General features: G+C 45.6%; 1 long non-coding RNA gene across 1 annotated transcript in view; it reads right to left on the bottom strand.

The window, feature by feature from the left end:
- Positions 1-16,069, bottom strand: part of LOC137207100 (uncharacterized) — a 337,331-nt gene that overhangs the window by 6,578 nt on the left and 314,684 nt on the right. Inside the window, exon 4 of the long non-coding RNA XR_010934933.1 lies at positions 876-949. This is a non-coding gene — a long non-coding RNA (uncharacterized lncRNA). The remainder of the gene's footprint in view (positions 1-875; positions 950-16,069) is intronic.

Raw genomic sequence — 16,069 nt, 5'->3', positions numbered from 1 at the left:
GTAAATAAAGTTTTATTGGAACACGTGCTCATTTCTTTACATTTTGTCTGTAACTGCTTTTACACTGCAGTGGCAGAGTTGAGTAGTTGCAACACAGACTGGCCCACAGAGCCTCAAATATGTACTCTCTGGCTCTTTACAGAAAAAGTTGACTGACTCTTGGTCTAGGGCATTGCTACTCAAAGTGTGATCTGGGAAATAGCAGAATCCGGGAGCATATTAGAAATGCAAATGGCCAGGACCCACCCCAGACCTACTGGATCAGAACCTCCAGGTATGGGACCTATGAATTTGTGTTCTAACAAGCTCTCATGCACACTTATATTTAAGAAGTGCTGTTCTAGAAAGCTCACCCTCCATATTGCACAGAAATCTGTCAATTCATATATACACACTACCAAACGTAAAATAGGTAGCTAGTGGGAAGCAGCCGCATAGCACAGGGAGATCAGCTCGGTGCTTTGTGACCACCTAGAGGGGTGGGGTAGGGAGGGTGGGAGGGAGACGCAAGAGGGAGGGGATATGGGGATATATGTATACATATAACTGATTCACTTTGTTATACAGCAGAACCTAACACAAACTGTAAAGAAGTTATACTCCAATAAAGATGATAAAAAAAAAAAAGAAATAGGGTAGAGGGAACAAGTTGAAAACAAGAGCAAGAGGCATTTTCATCCAAATATATTGCTAATCATATTAAAAGCAAGCAGTCTAAACAATCCAATCAAAATAAGGAGATTTTCAATCTGGATACTGAAAGCTAAAGAACATTGGATTGATTTGGTAGCAGAATGAGGAGAAAGATGACCCTGTGTCGTAGGACTAGAAACCTGGATGAAAAGGCCCATGGGAAGAGCGAGAAGAGAACTCACAGGTTGACCAGCAAAGCTGCAACACCCAAATGTTCTCTATGTCCGGGACTCCGGGTGCTCAGTGTCCACGGAGCCTGAAGGAAAGACACAGAAAGTGCAGAAAAATCTCAGGAAAGAGCCTGGATTTACAGCCACAGGAGAAAATTCTGAGACTGGAATCCAACAACTTCACAACCGGAACTTACCTGCTCCCCAGAGAAAAAGGGCCACACAGCACAGGAGGCTGAGGCACATTGTTTGCTCATGGGAAAAGCAGGACAGGTGGCTTCTTCTCTAAGCCTGCCCACCCCCCATCAGTAACCTCCTTGTGACGTGGTCGCTTCCCACTGCTATCATAGTCCCCATGTACCTGAGACTCTAACATTTCATAGGCTGGGAGGGCAGGGAAAGCTGGTGAAACTACTAGGGTGAATTTCAAACTGCTTTTATTTTTTTCCTGATTCTGCTCTTTCATTATTTAAATAAAATCACACATCATTAATTAAAAAAAAATCTGTCAGCTTGAAGATGTGATGTGTCTACCCCTGAAACTACCCCAAACACATCTAATTCCTCCTTCTCCCAACGGCTCTCAAGAGATCTGAAGGGTCTCTTCATTCCCCCAAGAGTCCTTTTATTCTCCTTGATAAAGAGACTCACTTCCTACAAAGGTTCTCCATCCATCCCTCCATCACTTTCATCCTGGCCATCTAAGATGCTTCAGTTTATCAATGCTCCTCTCACTGTGTTGCCTGAACTCTAAACCATGAGGTATTGGATTGTCCAAAAAGTTCATTTGGGTTTTTCCATAAGCTGTTATGGTAAAAACCCAAACGAACTTTTTGGCCAACACAATTTTTTTTTTTTTTTTGGCGGTACGCGGGCCTCTCACTGCTGTGGCCTCTCCAGTTGCGGAGCACAGGCTCTAGATGCACAGGCTCAGCGGCCATGGCTCACGGGCCCAGCCGCTCCGCGGCATGTGGGATCCTCCTGGACTGGGGCACGAACCCACATCCCCTGCATCGGCAGGCAGACTCTCAACCACTGCGCCACCAGGGAAGCCCCAACACAATATTTTTGCAGAACCAACATAAATGCCCTCTGATGTGGTGAGAAAATAGCAGAGTGCTTAAGTACTGGGACCTTTGGATCAGGGAGATGGATTTAAATCTGGCCTTGCCTTACCAGAGGCATGACCTTGGCCAAGTTGCTTAATCTCTCTTAAACTCTTGTGACGTGAGCAAAATAATTAATTGTATCATCCACTTCATGGGGCCATTATGAGATTTAAATGAGATTACTGACAAATATCTGGCTCTTGAGAAATGTTGAAAGAGTGAAGTCATATTAAGCAGCGGCTCATCACAAACATTTCACCTGTTTTGTTAGAGCTGTGTCTAAGTCAAAAAGGGGGCAGTCAACGGTCAGCTGTCTTTGCAGGCAAGGCTTCGTCTGTGGTTATACCCTCATGAAGGGCATCACCAGTTCTCTGTGTGCTCCTAAAGCCCTTAGCTTCCTTTCCACGACTTCAGGTTCTCCAGTCATAATTTTATTCAGTAGCTTTTCCCTTGTTGCCATTCAGGCATCCACTTAACAGCTGAATGCCTACTGTGTGCCAGGCACTGCACTAAGCACCTGAGAGACAGAGGTAAACAAAAGGTCTTTCTTATTGAGAATATCTCCGTGTAGAACAGTGTTTAGCAGAGAGGAACCCCTTTTTTCCCCCAAACAAGATCGTATACAGAAACGCACTGAAAAGACAGATGAAAGTGAGGAAGATCTGGTTGAAGCCAGGAGGGGTCTGAGCTCTACCCACTGACCTTCCTCCTGAATCCCACTCCCCAATTCCTTTTAAAGTATCCTGAGGAATCCTTCCAGAGCTCTGGATACCTACGGAGCAAAACCTGAAGGCATGAGGGAATCGGGGCTGGGCTTCTATTTTTTTTCATTTTTTTAATTGAAGTATAGTTGATTTACAATGTTGTGTTAATTACTGCTATACAGCAAAGTGATTCAGTTATACATATATATATTCTTTATATACATATATTCTTTATATATATAATAATACATATTATTTATATATAATCTTTTCCACTATGGTTTATCGTAGGATATGGAATATAGTCCCCAGTGCTATACAGTAGAACCTTGTTGTCTGTCCATTCTATATATAAAAGCTTACATCTGCTCACCCCAACCTCCCGCTCCATCCTTCCTCCAACCCCCTCCCCTTTGGCAACCACCAGTTTGCTCTCTATGTCTGTGATTCTGTTTCTCTTTCATAAATAGGTTCATTTGTGTTATATTTTAGATTCCACATATAAGTGATATCATATGGTACTTGTCTTTCTCTTTCTCACTTACTTCACTTAGTATGATAATCTCTAGTTGCATCCACGTTGCTGCTGCAGATGGCATTATTTGGTTCTTTTTTATGGCTGAGTAGTATTCCACTGTATATATGTACCGCATCTTCTTTATCCATTCATCTGTCTATGGACATTTAAGTTGTTTCCATGTCTTGGCTATTTTGAATAGTGCTGCTATGAACATAGAGGTGCATGTATCTTTTTGTATAGTCTTGTCTGGATATACAGGGTTGGGCTTTTAAAACATTTCTTCCTATATGTTCTCTCTCTTGAGGAGTTGAAGGGAAATCTTTCTGGTTCTTCTCTAGTTCTGTGTTTCCATTTCTGAGCAAACCTCTCTGTAAGGATCCTTCTATCTTTCCCTTTTATCTCCATTCCCTCTGTGTCTCTCCTCAAATCACTCCCTCTGTCTCTCCTATAACCTTCAGAACCCAGAGAAGATGGGAGACAGTGAGGCTTGACAAGTGTGGTGGGCATTTTTTGGTTTTGTGTGGTCAGCATCTCTTTCTCCTACTTCTGGTCATGACACCCCAGTTGTCCTGAGAGGGACCACCTTGTGTTCTCAGACCACATCACTCAGGTGATGCCATCCTCAACTCCAACAGGAAGCATGTGACTCAGCCTGGCCAATCAGAGCACCACATCCCTGGACCTTGGTGACTGGTTTACTAGGGGCAGGTGACTTAATCAGAGTTGAGACAGAAAAACAAAAGCTTTTCTGCTGAGCTTGAGCTGGGAGATTGCAAGCCTGGTTCTCCAGAGCATGATGTAGCAAGAATATGGGTGTAAGATAACCACATCTCCTTGGCCCCCATCATCACCTCGTCCCATGGATGGAAAGCAGCTGAAAGAGGCCAGGGGACCTGATTGTCCAGGTCTCAAGTAGATCCTTCACCAGGGTTCCACTGGTCAAGATCTGTATACTCATCATTACAAAGACACCCCTCCCCAACATTAGATCTACATAGTTTTGTGGTAAAGAGTGTGGTCTCCAAAGTCACGCAGACCTGCTCTCTATTCCAGCCTCCACCAATCATGGGCTGCATGAACTTGGGCAAGTCACTTGGCTTCTCCAGAGCCTCAGTTTCCTCATCAGTAAGTTGGGGATATTAGCACTTTTGTCATTGATTGTTGTGAGAATTTAATGAGGACATAGAGGTATATGCTTTATCACAGTACCTGGAACCTATAAATATTCTAAAATGTCATTATTAGCTCAAAAAAAAAAAAACACCCCACAAAACCCAAGAGTAGCTATCTAGGCTCTAGAAGGCTATGAGTTTGCCATGGGCTTTGGATGAATGCTACAGTAGATGGGGGAATGGGAAGTCGGTTTATTCTCTCACTTAGAAAGAAAAGGGATTGGGGGTGGGGTGGCCGTGATGAAAGGAATACAGAACTTTAAGGAATGGCTTAAGACAGTCTTCAAAGAGCTGCCACTCCTTGGCAGTAGCCGTTTTATACTTGACTGTCAGCTGTGACAAGTGGAAGTGGCCAGTCTTTGCAGACGGGCAGAGAGTGTAGCGATCACATTATCATGCCGTAAATGAAAACTTCAACATGAAACTGGTGTTGAAATGCAGCTCAAATCAATTCCACCACTCCCTCTTCAGTCTTGCCTTGCATTTATTGCCCTCTGATTCGTATTGGGCATCCAATGAACCCAACTGGCCTCCACTCCATTTTTGTTACCAGCCTGGGGAAAAAAAGGAGGATTCTGCTCATCCCCAAGTAATAACTCGAAACAGTGGGATAGCTCGTGCCAGTGGCTGGCTCTTCGTTGTTGTCATTGTTGTCTCATTCTCAGTCATTATTGTTGGCTTCTATTGTAGACTCAAGCGGTGTTTGAAATCTCAGTCCCTTTCATTTCTCCTTTGCTCTGAAGGGAACAGCTATGTACAGCCCACCAGTGGGGAGATTTCTTCCTCTATCATTTTACGCTACATTGCAACAGAAGTTGCATGACTCCAAAGGATGCTTTTGACTTTAAATTTCTTGTGATCTATTTGTCCAATACACGTGTTGAATTAGAAATTGATTTGTCACTCCCAGATAATAATGTTCAGAACGGCGCTTCCTGCATGAATCATTATCTTCGGCCTGGAGTTGTTCTACTAATGAATATGCATGAGCAGAGAGGGGGAAGAGAGATTTGCACAACCTGTTTCCTGGAGGAGCCTCAGATGGTTCAGCTCAATGTTCTGAGCTGAAGCTTCCAGAGCCAAGCCCAGAGTCTGCCTCACCACCCACAGCTCGTTCAGGCTTCTCGGAACACCTGCTCTCTGGTGATGGTGAGTGCCCATTGCCGGTGACAGTGGGGAGCCCACGGGCCAGGGAAATGCTGCTGCTCATTCATTCATGAGCCATGAACTTAGCGGGAGGGTTAAAGGCAGCGGAAGTGAAGTGGGCTCACAGTGTCCTTCAGAAATGCCAGCTGGAGAGTCGAGAGACCATGAGGGCTGCCTGCTGGCTCTGCCTCCAAGGAAGCAGGAATTAGAAACAAGAGTGTAAAGAGTGATTATCGAAGACAAATGCTGTCTGCTGGCTGCAGCCATGGCGAGAAAAGGAGGCTCTTCCGAAATGATCAGCTGAATGTCAAATAAAGGTGGGATGGGGATGCATCGCTGAGAAACCAGCTGCCTTGGAGTCCCAGAGCAGCTTGGCCACATCTGCGTGCTGTCGTGGTTTGAGGCCCTTTTTCAAGATCTAGGCTTCAGTCTCTGAGACAGAACTTGTTTCCTGCCACAGAAGAGGTGGTTCTTCAGAATATCTCACGCCATTTGGATGGGTTTCATATCCAATCAAAGTTTCTAGACGCTGAAGCGCTCTCTCTCGTATCTCCTGCAGTGATCGGGAGGAATCATGTTTACGGATCAGCTACTCTGCTCTAGGCACTGCCCCAGATAGAACTACAATCGTTTCTGAAATACACGAATGTGTCTTTTCCTCAGCCAGAGCACCCACTGCCCTGGAAAGGAAAGATTGGGATAATTATGGCAGAAACACGAAGAGAAGGGAGCAATGTCCAGCAATGCCCATCATGAGACAACAGTTTCTCTTTCTCTTTCTCCCTGTCTCTCTCTCATTCTCTCCATATATATATATATATTTCTCCAGAGAAACAAAACCAATAGGACGTATATCTATAGGATATATATAGGTTCTGCTTCTCTGGAGAACACTGTGTGTATATATATATGAAGAGAGAGAGAGAGAGACTGATTGATTATAGGAATTGCCCATATGATGACAGAGGCTAAGAAGTCCCATAATCTGCCATCCGCAAGCTGAAGAACCTAGAAAGCTGGTGGCGTAACTCAATCTGAGTCCAAAGGCCTGAGAACCAGGGAAGTCGATGGCGTAAGTCTCGGTCCAAGTCTGAAGGCCCAAGAACCAGGAACACCAATGTCCAAGAGTAGAAAAATATGGATGTCCCAGCTTAAGCAGAGAGCAAATCTCCCCTTCCTCTGCCTTTTCCTTCTATTCAGGCTCTCAGTAGATTGGGTGAGGCTCATTTGTATAGGTGAGGGTGGATCTCTTTACTCAGTGTACCAATTCAAATGCTAACTTCTTGCAGCAACATGGATAGACCTAGAGATGATCATACTAAGCGAAATAAGTGAGAAAGAGAAAGACAAATACCATATGATATCACTTATATGTGGACCCTAAAATATGATACAAATCAACATATCTATGAAACAGAAACAGACTCACAGACATAGAGAACACACTTGTGTTTGCCAAGAGAGAGAGGGGATAAGGGAGGGAAGGATTGGGAGTTTGGAACTAGCAGAGGCAAACTATTATATATAGGATGGATAAACAACAAGGTCCTACTGTATAGCACAGGGAACTATATTCAATATCCTGTAACAAACCATCATGGAAAAGAATATGAAAAAGAATATATATATGTATTAATATAACTGAGTCACTTTGCTGTACAGAAGAAACTAACACAACATTGTAAATCAACTATACATCAATAAAATAAAATAAAATAAAATAACAAATGCTAACATCTTCCAGAAACACCCTAACAGACACACCCAGACATAATTTTTGACCAGCTATCTGGGCATCCCTTAGACCAGTCAAGTTGACACATAACATTAACCACACAGTGGTCACTCTGCAGTGGACACCAGCACGGGACACGCAGGGCCAAGACAAGACCCAGAATCCCACAGTGGCAGCCGGAGAGGACAGGGAACAACACATGGACAGAGACCACTTCTCCTTGGCTTTGAAACACCTGACCTTCATGAGGGCAGACACCACCTTCGAGAGATGGAGGAGAAAGAGCCCTGGAGAGAGGAGACAACCACCCTAGAGGGCTTTGACTGTTGACTGATGCTTTGCCAGGACTGAGTTAGCTTGAAAAAGTGACGTAAAACCAGTACCTCTTGAACTCCTATCCCAGGCATCCCAGAGGTGGGGACGTTGAACACAATGAGATCAATTACAAAAAATGGAAGAAGTTACACAGATCCCTAGCTCATCTGAAGTCTAGTGAGGAAACATCAAATCTCCTGCATGTGGGGCCAGTCCAGGGTTTCAAAGGATCCCAGGGCAGCATGTTTCTGCTGGGCAAGGCCAGAATTGTGACCCATTGATGCAAAGCCACTGCTTTTTACAGCAGCAATCAGTGCCCAACCGGGGAAGGGAGCATTAGTGTGCGTGGCCTGCAATGGTCCTACTATACTTACTGGCCTGGAATGTTCTTTTTGTTTACTCATTCTTCCATGGCAAGTCCAGAGTGGCATTCGGTCTACTGAAGAGTGACAAGGACAGAGATTGTTAGACTCTAAAATGGGAAGAGGCCCTTTGGAAATACGACAGAAGACTCTGTGGGTTCTGTGGGAGCACAGAGGAGGGGCAACTCTGTCTGCCAAGTGGAAATTAGAGTGCTTTGTGGCAGAAGAAACATTCTAAATGACACACGCACTACATCCTGGTTACTCAAAATGTGGTCCATAGACCCGCAGTATCAGTATCACCTGGGAGCTTGTGAGAAATGCAGAATCCCAGGCCCTGCCCCAGTCCTGCTAAATCAGAATCTGCATTTTAACAAGATCCCAGGTGATTTATATGCATGTTAAAATTGGGGGAAAACACAAGGCAGGCACTGTATCGTGAGGGGCCCAGAGGCTCTTGGGCCCCTAAGAGCCCTCCAGAATCCAGCAGGAAGCAGCTGACAGCACACCGGCCCACCCCTCTCCGGGCTCCCAGAGCCTGAGCTGTGTCACTAACTTTCCAGGACATGATCAAACTAAGAGTCCCCTGAGGCACCGATGCACAAACTGTGAAAATCAGATTTTCCTTTAAATCAAGCCTTACAAAGTGTTTAAAATAGACTTAGAAATGCCAGAGAATCTCACCTGCTAAGGAAAATGATACAGCACGGAGCCAAAGAAGAACCTGTCAGAGGGAGAAAGAGACCCAAAATGCACATCCCGAGACAAAGAGACAGAGAGGGAGACAGAGACAGAGTGAGGCATGGGGAGAGGGAGGGAGAGGCAGCCAGAGGAACGGAGGGAGAGAGAGGGAGAGAAATGGGCGGGGAGGAAGTCATGGAGAAAGAGAGAGAGATGGGGAGGGGGATGGAAAAGAGAGAGATGGGGAAGAAATGGCTGGGAGAGAGCTGAGAAAGGGAGATGTGGGAGAGAGGAGGGAGATGGAGAAGAACTGGACACACTTGGGAGAGAGACATGGGGGGAGAGATGAGAGAGGGAGAGAGAGAGGAGGAAAGAAAGAGATGGAGGTGTGAGGCTGGAGAAACAGGAGGGGAAAATGAGAGGAGAGAGAGAGAGCGTTTGAGTCAAACTGGAAATCAGAGGAGGTGAAGAAGGAGAAGAACTTGTTGGACCCGCTCCATTCTCTGGAGCCACCTGGAGCCAATCAAATAAGGACACAGGGAGAATCTGCCCTGGTCCCGAACCCAGGCCTCTCTGTAAGTGGCCCTAACTCCCTTTCTAAGAGGCCTTTCCCCCATTTCCAGATGCAGCCATCACCCCAACCAGCAGGCGTCCTTCCCAAACACACACGTACACTCCCATGTCCTTCTCACCTTATCCCAGGGCAACTCCCATGCACTCTTCAAGCCCCAATTCCAACCCCTGTTCCTGGCCCAGTTGGCTTCACACAGGATGAATGGCTCCATCCTCCACACATCACAGTGATCCCTCTCACCAGATCCCCTCTGGGACCACTTCTCTCCCCAGCAAAGGTTCCTGTCTACTTGTATGTCTCCTCTATCAGAACTTGAGCTCCTTGAGGGGTGATGTCTTATTCAATTCTGTAACTCCAGCACCTAGCAGATGCTTTGTCAGAGTTGGCATTCAATAAGTGTTGGTAGAATAACTTTATTCTTTCTGAGAGATATTGAAAGAAAATCATATCGCGCTTCAAAGATAATAGAGTTTTCCTTAGTGCAAATGAGTAGAAGGCCACAATCTAGATTCCATAAGACCAATATGTGATTTAAAAAAACGTTGCCACTCTCCATCTCCATGCCAGTGGCAGACATCAGTAGTCAATCAGGGCACTCTCCTAATGAGCCCAGATGTGACCTCAGAATCTTTCCCAACACCATTGTAACCCAGACACTGACAACTGATTGGAGCTAGCTTATTGGTTTCCATCACCCAGACATTCAAAAGAACTAGTAAAATTGATTCTGTTGGGTAAAAAACAAACGAAAAAATTTTACATGCTATAAGCATTTATGAACACATGCACGTATACATGTTTATAATAATTACTGATAAAAGTTATTGGTTGTTGTGCAAAGTGCTTTCCATATATTATCTCAGTTAATCCTCAGAAAAAACCTCATGACTTTGGTACTATGATTACCCCTGTTTACAGATAAGAAAACCAAGTTTCAGAGTGATTAAGTAGCTGCCCAAGGTTAGTAAATAAAGTGAAAATTAAAGCCTTGTTTGTCTGAAGTCAAGATCAATGATATGGACAATTATGCTACAGTCTTCAGTAGGAAAAACAATTAGTAAATTCAATGGCCTCCTGTTCAGATTATTTTTGAGGTGGTTCTAATCATTGCTGTTAATCGTTTCTTCATTTTGTCATCAACTTTTAAAAGTCGCATCAGAGACCCAGATCCAGTCATCCCTTCTGTGTGTCTACATCTTCGAAACCAGGTATAAGATTTCACCCGTTTTATAAATTTGTCATCATAATAGTTATCATTTACCGAGAGTTTACCATGTGCCTGGTACTGTGCTGATTAGATGATTACCTCATCTACTCCTCAGTATAATCCTATGCAAAAGGCTAATTATAAGATGCAAAAACTGAGGTTTAGAGAGGATTCCAAACCTGCTTAAGACTGCACAGCTGGTAAGAGTCAGGATTTGAACTCAGGCCATTTGACTTCACATCCTGCATCTCTAATCCCCCTGCAGTGCCTCCAGCTGGTCTTGGTACAGCTCTTGCCCTAACACAGCCATAAACACACAGGAGAAAAGACGTAACATATTCCATGATGCATATAAACTAGAGTTTATTTTTACTTCCTGGTAAAATTGTTCCCAGCACTGACTTACTTAGCAAAACATTAGGTTTTTTTAATCCCACTTTTTGCTTTTGTTAAACTAACTGTCATCTTTGTCTATAATTTTGAATTCCCGTTTTCCACTTCGAATCTATCATGTAAGTCGACGTTGACAGGAAGAGAGCTCAAGAGCTCCTGGAAGTGGGCTTCTTCCATCTGGCGCTCTCTCTCCACCTGCCTGATAGTGGGAGCCATCACAGCCTGATCATTTAAGCTCCATGGTTCCTGCCATTCAGCTTCTATAAAACTACAGTCTTCTCTTCAACAGGAATATCGTAGTCTTGTTATTTGCAGGGAGATCCAGCTGGCCAGGGGAAGAAGTTGGAGGCCGAAGTGTCTGAGCAGAGGTAAAAACCTTGGGTGAAAATTTGCAGAGAGGAGAGAAGCTTGGAGTTTCTGGACCACTGCTTTATGCTAAATGCATCCTTTATTAGGTTACCAAATAAGGAAATGATGTCTCTTTCCCCCTAGTCTGCTGGGATGGCAGCCAACTGCTTCTTAGGCTCTGCTGATCTTGTGCAAAGAGCCAATATAGCAGACCAGCTAGGTCCAAATTCAGCTTTGCTCTTTCCTAGCTGTGTGACCTTGCAAAGGTTGGCCAGCCTCTCTGGACTTCACACACCTCATCTGTGCAATAGGGATAAAGAACTTATTACAATGTTGAGAAGATGCACTAGTTTCTGCCACGTTGAAAACTCCATGTGAGTGTTAATTATAAATATGAGACACATTAACACACTGGGTTGATGGAATATGTCAGAAGCGTATTTACTGAAGGATTGATGAGACCTTAAGTCTCCAGGGAAAGGGAAAGGGCACCCTCTACGGTGGCAGCTTTGGAACATGAGGATGCTAGGGTCCCTCATCCTCCTCCCCCAGGACATCCCTCCTCCTGCCCTTTCCTCTTCCTCATCTCTTGCCTTGAGCGACAAAGATGGGTAATAAAAAATATCAGTCACGTCATAATATCAGCTTCCATTTTTTGATAGCCGATGCTTGCCAGGCACTAGGACAGGCAATTACATGCATGCCTTCCTCCTCCTGACAAGCAGGCAGGGTGCACATTACTATCTCCACTCGCTGCGGAGGTGCAAGGAAGTTAAGGATGATGCCCAGGGGCAAGTGGCAGAACTGGAATTTGAAGCCAGTTCTGTCTGATTTCACCCTCTTAGATTGGGTTCCCATGAAAGCAGAGCCTGAGACATGGGCATGGATGCAGGAAATATGCTTGGGAGGTGACTTAGGAGCCAGGAGAAGTGAGAGGAGAGAGTGAGGTGGAGAAGGAGGGACGGGCAGCAGAGTAGGGCTGTTACCACGGTGGGTGCAATCGTGCAAAGACCCTCTGCAGACCCATGTAGACTGTGCCTCAGATTCACCCCAGGAAGGGTGGACCTGGGGCATTTCTCCCCCGACGCCCATTGGTTGAGGGCTAGTGCCCAGGGACACTACCTCCTGCGTGCAGCCAGGTAAATTCTGTACAGGCGCTGAGCCCCTTGATCAGAGAAAGTGGGGGGTTGGAAGAGGGGGGAGACACCTGTAGTTTGTCCCTGAGGTGAGACATCTGGAGCATGCACACAGCTGCCCACATCTGAAATCAGATGGTCCGGGCACCAAAGGTGTCTGTGAACAGTACCCCCTCACACAGCCTCATTGGATCCCTGGATACGTCTGGACAGGAGTTTCACTTTCTGAGGGGAAGGTGCTGCTGTAGGCTGAATGTTTGTCTGCCCTCAACATTCAAATGTTGAAGCCTAACTTCCAGTGTGATATTAAGAGGTGGGGCTTTTGGGTGGTGATGAGCTCATGAGGGTGGAGCCCTCACTAATGGGGTTAGTGCCCTTATAAAAGGGAGCTCTTTGCCCACGTGAGGACACAGGGAGAAGATGGCCATCTTTGAACCAGGAAGTGAGCTCTCACCAGACACTGAATCTGCCAGGTGCCTTAATCTTGAGTCCAATTTTCACTTCCCAGCCTCCAGAATAGTCAGAAATAAATTTCTGTTGTTTGTAAGCAGCCCGAATGGACTAAGATGGGTGCATACATTTCTTTTGCTTCTCACTCGACTTGGGAGGAAAACAGTCAAGACATGAGGAAATGAAGGAATCTAGGTGATAACACAGTCTTCTCTCATGTTAAACTGCCGGGCTTCTAATTCTGCCCTGCCACATGCTAGATCTGCAGTTTGGGGTAAATTATTTTAATATTATGTCTTTCCATTTCCTCATCTGTCCATTCTTCTCAGAGGAAGTATCTATTGGGCAATAACTATCTAAATAAATATCTATCTCTATGTGCCAGGCCTTATTCTGGGCACGACGAATACCCTACTAAATAAATATCTGTCTCTATGTGCCAGTCCTTATTCTGGGCATGAAAAATACCCTACTGAACAAAACAGGACAACCCCCCACCCAAATCTCCACACTCACTCACCTTATTTTCCACTGGGTGAAGACAGACAATACACAGAAGAAAATGTAAGATACTGTGAATTAAAGCATGGAAGAGAGATGCAGAAAATGTGGGCCGGGGGGAGTGGGGAGGGGCATTCTGTGTTAAGGTGATTATTAGGCAGAGCCTTCCTGAGAAGGAGGCATTTGAACAAAGATATGACAGGGATGAAGGGGGAAGCATGTGGCCATCTGACAGAAGGGCTTTCCAGCCAGAGGAGGCAGCAAGTGCAAAGGCCCCAGGGTGGGATTCTGCCTGGTGTGTTCCAGGAATATCAGGAAGGCTGTGTGGCTGAAGTAGATTGAGCGGAAGGTGAGAATAGGTGATGAAATCAGACAGGAAAGTGGGGAGTGGCACCCTAAGGACTCTGAATTTCACCATGAGTGGGATGTGAAGTTGTAGGAGGGTTTTGAGCAGAGAAGTGACATGGTGTGACATATTTTTGTAACATCACTCTGGCTGTGTTAAGAATAGACTGTGAGGGGGCAGGGGCAGAAACAGAGAGAGAGAGTCAGCAGGCCACTGCAGCAACGGGGGTGATCCACGATGGGGATGTGGGCTAGGGTGGTATCCATGGAGGTGGTGAGAAGTGATGGATTTTGTAAAATGTGCATAACACTCTCCAGACCTTAGACACACCACCTCGTCCAATTTTCACAAAGACTCGAATGAGGCAGGGATTACCATCTTCCATTTTTACAAAGGAAGGACAGAAAGCTGAGCACCTGCCCAAGGTCACACAGCTGACACGTGGTCAGACCAAGCCGAGGACACGGGTCTCCTGAGTCAATTCTTAGGGTATTTCCCCTAATGCAATGATCCTCCTGCTGCATTTCAGTCAATAGATTGTATTGTCTGTGAAGACTCCACTTCTCGAGAACAGTGCTTTCTAAATGCCCTCCACCACAAGGCCCCCATTTCCAGAGCCAATTAGGAATCGAGTATAAAAATGTTCTTGGCAGATCCAAGACCGAGAGCGAGAGAGAGAGCGAGAGAGAGGGAGAAGCAGAGAGCGCAGCACGGTGCTTTGTAGAAACTTAATTAAAGAGTGTGACTGGGCTTCCCTGGTGGCGCAGTGGTTGAGAGAATCTGCCTGCTAATGCAGGGGACACGGGTTCGAGCCCTGGTCTAGGAGGATCCCACATGCCGCGGAGCAACTAGGTCCGTGAGCCACAACTACAGAGCCTGCGCGTCTGGAGCCTGTGCTCCACAACAAGAGAGGCCGCGATAGTGAGAGGCCCGCGCACCGCGATGAAGACTGGCCCCCGCTCGCCGCAACTAGAGAAAGCCCTCGCACAGAAACGAAGACCCAACACAGCCCAAAAAAATAAAAATAAAATTTAAAAAAAAGTGTGACTTGATTCAGAGGGGCACGGAGGATGTGACACTTTAAAAATATGACAGTGTTGGGCTTGGCAGTGATTCTGAGGAAATGCCTCTGCGAGACTTCAGACATCTGCATGCAGGATGATACAGAGGGAGACTTCAGAAAGACAGAACTGTACCATCAGATATGTTATAATGTATAACATATGATGGTAGTGGAAGGTACTTAGCCAGCCCTGACCTCCCTCTATAGCTCCAAACTCGTGTACTGAGTTGTGTACCTGCATCTTCACTTGGATAGAGAATCAGCATTTCAGACCTGAAAGTCCCAAATGACCCCCCAGCTCCCACCACCCGAACCCCATCCTGATCCTTCCAACTCCGTTAACACACCGCCACCCACTCAGCGCCTCCAGCAAACAGTTGGCTGTAGTCCTTGATTTCTCTCTCTCCCCCTCGCCTCTAAGATCCAATGTCTCTTAAGTGCCGTCTGTTCTGCTTCCAGAATGTGTCTCTGCTCTGTTCCTTTCTCTCCACCCCCACTGATAAAACTCTCGGTGTCACCATCTCGTGAGGAGTCACTGCAGCCTCCTTTCCCTGCCCCCCTGCAATCCACATGGAGCCAGCATGAGCCTTTTGCAGCATGAAATGTAAACCTGAACAGGTATGTATCCTTAGAATAAAAGACAAACTCTTTAAGATCTCGTATGATCTGGCGGCTAACTTTTTCTCTAGTCTCGGCTAATGCAGAGATTGTCTCCCATTTATCACAGTTTACCAGCCACCTGGCCTTTCTTCTGATCCTTCCATGCACAATGCCCTTTCCCTCCTCTGGGCTTTGCAGATGCTGTTGTTTCCTCTGCCTAAAATGCTCTAGGGTCAGCCATTCTCAAGACTGGTTCCTCCCCCTCCCCCTTGAACTCCCAGATCAAATACACTCTCCTCGGAAAGACTTTCTCTCATGATCCTTTCTCAGAGTTTCTCAACCTCAGGACTATTGGCATCTGGGGCCAGATCACTGTCTCTTGTGGGGACCATCTTGTGCATTGTGGGAAGCTTAGCAGCTTCCCTGGCCTCAACCCGCTAGATGCCCTTAGCACTTCCCTGCAAGTTGTGACTACCCAAAATATCTCAAGATATAGTCAAATGTCCCCTGGGGAGGGGATGGAACAAGTCATCTACAGTTAAGAACTATTTCCCACCTAGAGTTTCCCTGACAACTGTGTTTTATCTTTTAGCCCTTTTGGATCTTTTTTTTTTTTTTTTCATGTATTTCACATTCTCTGCAGTTAGCTTTTGTATTATTGTGTTCTCATGTTGCCCTCAAGAATGTAATCTCCATGAATGAAAGAACTTTGACGATTTTATTTATAGTCTGAATCCCCAGAACCTAGGAAAGTGGAAATTGCTCGACAGATATCCACTGAATGAACAAATAGTAGTTGATATTCATTAAATGCTTACCATGAGCCCAGCTCTGTGCTAAGCAC

Source organism: Pseudorca crassidens, chromosome 15, assembly GCF_039906515.1.
Source record: "Pseudorca crassidens isolate mPseCra1 chromosome 15, mPseCra1.hap1, whole genome shotgun sequence".
NCBI classification, from domain to species: domain Eukaryota; kingdom Metazoa; phylum Chordata; class Mammalia; order Artiodactyla; family Delphinidae; genus Pseudorca; species Pseudorca crassidens.
Note: the sequence above shows the minus strand (reverse complement) of the source record. Positions and strands in the feature narration are given on the sequence as shown.